The 4,880-nt window shown below is 30.2% G+C and overlaps 1 long non-coding RNA gene across 1 annotated transcript; it reads right to left on the reverse strand.

Moving 5' to 3' along the window:
• Positions 1-943: 943 nt before the first annotated feature.
• Positions 944-3,314, reverse strand: LOC139865040 (uncharacterized). The gene is made up of 4 exons (XR_011764587.1): positions 3,172-3,314; positions 2,166-2,300; positions 1,753-1,857; positions 944-1,667 (listed from the first exon to the last, which is right to left on the reverse strand). It is a non-coding gene; the product is annotated as an uncharacterized lncRNA (long non-coding RNA).
• Positions 3,315-4,880: the final 1,566 nt, after the last annotated feature.

The following is a 4,880-nucleotide window of genomic DNA, read 5'->3' on the forward strand; positions in this document are numbered from 1 at the left end:
GGGGAAGCAAAAAAAAAAATCATTTTTTTGGAATTTTTTTTCCGGCATCAAGATCACACGAAAATATGAACATTTAGAAGAAACACTTCGTGATGAATGTTATTATTTAGACGGGAAAATGATCGACAAAAATAACATTCAAGATAATATTGTTCGTGAAGAATATGAACGTTTTTTCCATGTTTTGTGAAGTAAAATTCAGCCCGATTTAGAGTTTAGGGTTTGGTGTTTTGGGTTTATTCCATAAACCCAAAACACCAAACCCTAAACCCTAAACCCTAAACTCTAAACCGTTCGTGTTAAAAACTCAATCTAAACCCTAAATCTAAACCCTAAATCTAAACCCTAAATCCTAAATTTCTAAACCCTAATATCTAAACCCTATAAACCCTAATATCTAAACTCTAATATCTAAACCCCAATAGCTAAAACCTCAACATACGCTCGAAAAACACGATAATTGTTATATATTACTTCTTCGAGCGTTTTCCCGCCAAAATAAAAACATTTATCACAAAGTGTCTCTACTAAATGTTCATATTTTCATCCCATCTATAATGTTCGTGAAAAAAGTTTTTTCAAAAAACGAAAGAAAAAAAAAGTTTTTGCTTCCCCCGATTGGTTACTTCCCTCTTGATCCTACCCCTATATATATATATATATATATATATATATATATATATATATATATATATAAAACATACATTTTTTGAAAATAAATATGAACATCTTAATTATGAATTTTATCAAACATCAAATAAGAAAATAAATATATAATTATGTTTCAAATAGAACTAAACATCAATAAGTTACAAGATATATTATCCAACATAAAAGTAAAAGTAAGGTTACAGTTGACAAGTAATACGAAATCATGAAACGAAAGTCTCAGGTCATCATGCAATCTTCTCAATCCAAATTCTCAATCCAGAAGCACTACCTACAAGTAAATCATTCATGCATAACCGTAAGCTACAAGTTATAAGGATAAATATAGCTATAAATCATGAGATTAGTTGTGTCTAGTAAGTTATCATGATAATACGTATAAATCGGGACTGGGTACTAAACGGGAAAATATCGGTACCGTACCGGAAGTACCGCATTCTAAAATTTCAAAAAAAATAAGTACCGAATACCGTATCTATATTTGCGGTACGGTACCGGTTCGGTCCAGTACCGGTACAATACGAATACGGTATAGGCATTCCGAGTACCAATGCTCACCCCTACTAATAACTAATAAATTAAAACTCTAATTGCCCCATTTATAATTAAGTGCTTATAATTGCTACCCTTAACTAGCGTTGGCCAATTAAGTATCGAACATAACCCACATCGACACATTCAAAAGTATATGGGTCCAAATTTCCACCTTTAAATTAGAACTAAGAGGCTTCACCGCGTTATAGTAGTAAAATTAGTAATCGAACCTTGGTTCTCTGACATCTGGCTTGAGTTGTACATGTTGGCCACTGTCCAAAGGAATAACTTTGATAACTTCATTGGCAACAACACAGGCTTCACCAGAACAAAACGATAAAATAAGAGTATCCTTATCTGGGACACTGTGAACGAAACCTACACTCTTGTGTGTTGCACCTTGCCACCCGTTTGTTGGAGTGTCAACTTTACTTTTAAATTTCACCCAATCGCCTACTTGATATCTAAACATTAACCAGGAATAAAAATTTATGGTCACCATATGGTAAAGGTTGAGATAACAATAAATAATAAAATTATAATGCTAACATTGTTAGAAACAGATGAACGCCTTTATTTGCAAGTGCCTCCATCAGGTCTTTTGAAATCCATTCCCGGGGAAGAGCCTCCAAAAAATCACGTAGTGTCATGCCACTGTTGTACATCGAAAATAAATTGATCTATTATTTTTCAACATTTATATACATACTAGTTCATAACCCACGATTTCGCGGGTTTTTAAATTAGATATTATAAAACTTATTTTAAGAGGTAAGCAGTTCATGTTTGGAATGAATAATCATTGGTAGATTATAATTCATAATGTTATGAAAACACATGTACAATAAATCAAACAAATTTGTACACAAAGTTCAATATAATGATTTAATGAATCCATAGTAGAGGTTAACATGTGAAAAAACGGATACATGGATAATTAGCTGCTTGTTCTATGTTCTTACCTCCCCGGTCATAATTTGTCCTCAAATTCTCGGCAAAGCTCCAAAGCCAAAGCTCTTGTACCTTCAGAACTGGTGACCACTGATTCTCCAAGCCTTACCAACTCATCTTGCACAGTTTGTCACTTACCCCGAAGTCTGCGTAAAAAATAAAAATAACAATCGATTGCGACTTACCCCGAAGCATGTGTAAAAAGTAAAAAGAACAATTGATCTAAGGCCTCATACCACATATAACCAAATAGATAGAAATAATACGCAATTTTTGTGGTGGTTTTTCCATACAATTATCCATTAATGAGATAAAAACAAAGATAAATGTGAGGAAGACATATAGCTATTCACACTAAATCTAGTTCAATATAAAGCCTAATTTCTTAGAATTCATATAGCCTAAGGAACTGTTTGTCATGTTAATAACAGTATCAACTACAAATTTAAACTGTGACAATTCATAAAGCAACACATGATGGCACAACAATCTGTCATTAACCTAATATCAATTGATAAAGCAACACAATTATAACAAAAAACCTAACTGCACTGCTATAGTTACACGTAGTAAGTAGTTAACATACACATACTATACATATAAATATAAACATAAACATTTTTATATAAACATGAAACTTATACGAGTAGATCACAATTTAGAGGGTTAACCCACAAAAACTAAAATGAAAACTTTAAAGCTTATGCTTGCTCTCTTAACTAATACATTATCAAATAGCGTACGTTTAGATTTGCAGATAACAGATATAATACGAACACATTTACATCCATTGAGCAAAGTATAGCAAATGAAAAAAACATAAAAGACTACTAATATAGTAAATAATGACTTGAAATAGTCCTCTTAAGCTTAGACAATCTTTATTTCACATATTATCAAAGAGCTTAGACAACCTTTATTTCCATATACTCCAAAATAGCAATTGTTATACTTACAAAGATTTTAACATATACAACTGGAAGGTAGTATTGTCCATAATTTCGATTTGTGACTTACATATTTCATGATCGATTATCAATCTGCATCCCGTATGTAAATCTCGTTTGCAACTGCTATAGCCTTAAATGATTCCAATCGTGTGTGCAACTTCCAAAACATCATAATCTCAAGTTAATTGAACATATGCATCTTTTGTTTCATCAGGTCTGCATTACATATTTACATTTAACAAAAAATATCAGAGTGCATCTTAAAGCATGTTTACCAAAATATAGAGCAAACAAAAACAAAAAATGCATATAACCTCCCAAAGTCTTTACTAATGCATATAACCTCCATCAGTATCATCATCTATTAATATTTCTGTCTTAATGTAATTCTACTGATTATTTATTAAACACTTTGTGTGCATCTTAATATAAAATCTTTTCAAATTTCAACAATCAGCTATGAAATTTTATCATGAACGAGAAAAAAAAAATTAAAACCCTAGCATATGAGAATTTCATCAATCCGCTTAGAATGAAATTAAATCAAAACATGTATAGACAAACAGTGTGCATATATATATATATATATATACTAGGTTTTAGAGCCCGTGCGTTGCACGATGAGTAAAATAATTGTGCAAAATTAATTGATTTTTTTTAAACAATTATTTCTTTAAGTTTAAGAGTCCGTAGTATTAACAATTTTTAAAAATTCTTTTGAGTTTAAGAGCCCGTAGTGTTAACAAATTTTAAAAGTTTTTTTAAGTTTAAGAGCTCGTGGTGTAGAAAAATTTCAAAAGTGATTTTACGTGGTGTTAATAACTTAACATCTACAATTTGTTTACATTGTAATAAAATCATATTTATTTTGTAACAGTTATTCAGATTGCTTGACTTGATATATTGCATACAATTACAATATGTAATATATGAGATCAAAAATGCAAATATAATACCACACTTATAATTTATCATGCATAATAATATTAGATAGAAAGAATGAAAAATGTATTATGCACGAAACTTATGCTTTACTATAATTCAAATTTCACAAATTATAATAAACTCGCTAATTTATCAATATCTTAAAGTAACACTATCAAAGAGATCAATTGAGGGTATTAGCTTGCGTTAGGACAGTCTCTCAATATTTATGTTGTTGATATATATGAGCCCGTATGACAATCATTCAAAAAATAGTTAATTGTATTATTGTGATGTTTACAAATATCATAATAATAATTACAATAATAAATAGTGAAAGGGCACGGTTAAAGGTTAAAGGTTCGATTCTTGGCTCCGTTAAAAAGTTCGTAAGAGAGGTTTTACGGTCCCGTACACACGAGTTCGACCCGATTCACATGCCCGTATGAATTGATGGATCGGAACTCTCTGTTATGTGGTTCGGTTTCAGCTCGAAAATGCGTGTGTGAATAAAAAAAATAATAATAAAATATAAAAGTTTTGTATAATCTATAGAACTTTTGTATATCGTGAGGATAAAAAAAATATTGTGTAAAGTTAGTAATACTAATACATACAAAAAGTGATTACCTCATTTGAAGTTACTAAATTCGTGATCAAAAGTTTACCTATTAGTATATACACTAATAATTGCGTTCTATAATCAGCAACATGTTCTACTCCGTTATATATTATTTTTAAATCTATTTTGAATATCTAATTGAAAATTTAAAGGACTGATTATATTAACTAATAGGAGTACATATGAAATTTGGATTACGCATCTTGAAATTTCTTTACGAACTAATAAAC

Source organism: Rutidosis leptorrhynchoides, chromosome 8, assembly GCF_046630445.1.
Source record: "Rutidosis leptorrhynchoides isolate AG116_Rl617_1_P2 chromosome 8, CSIRO_AGI_Rlap_v1, whole genome shotgun sequence".
Taxonomy (NCBI): Eukaryota; Viridiplantae; Streptophyta; class Magnoliopsida; order Asterales; family Asteraceae; genus Rutidosis; species Rutidosis leptorrhynchoides.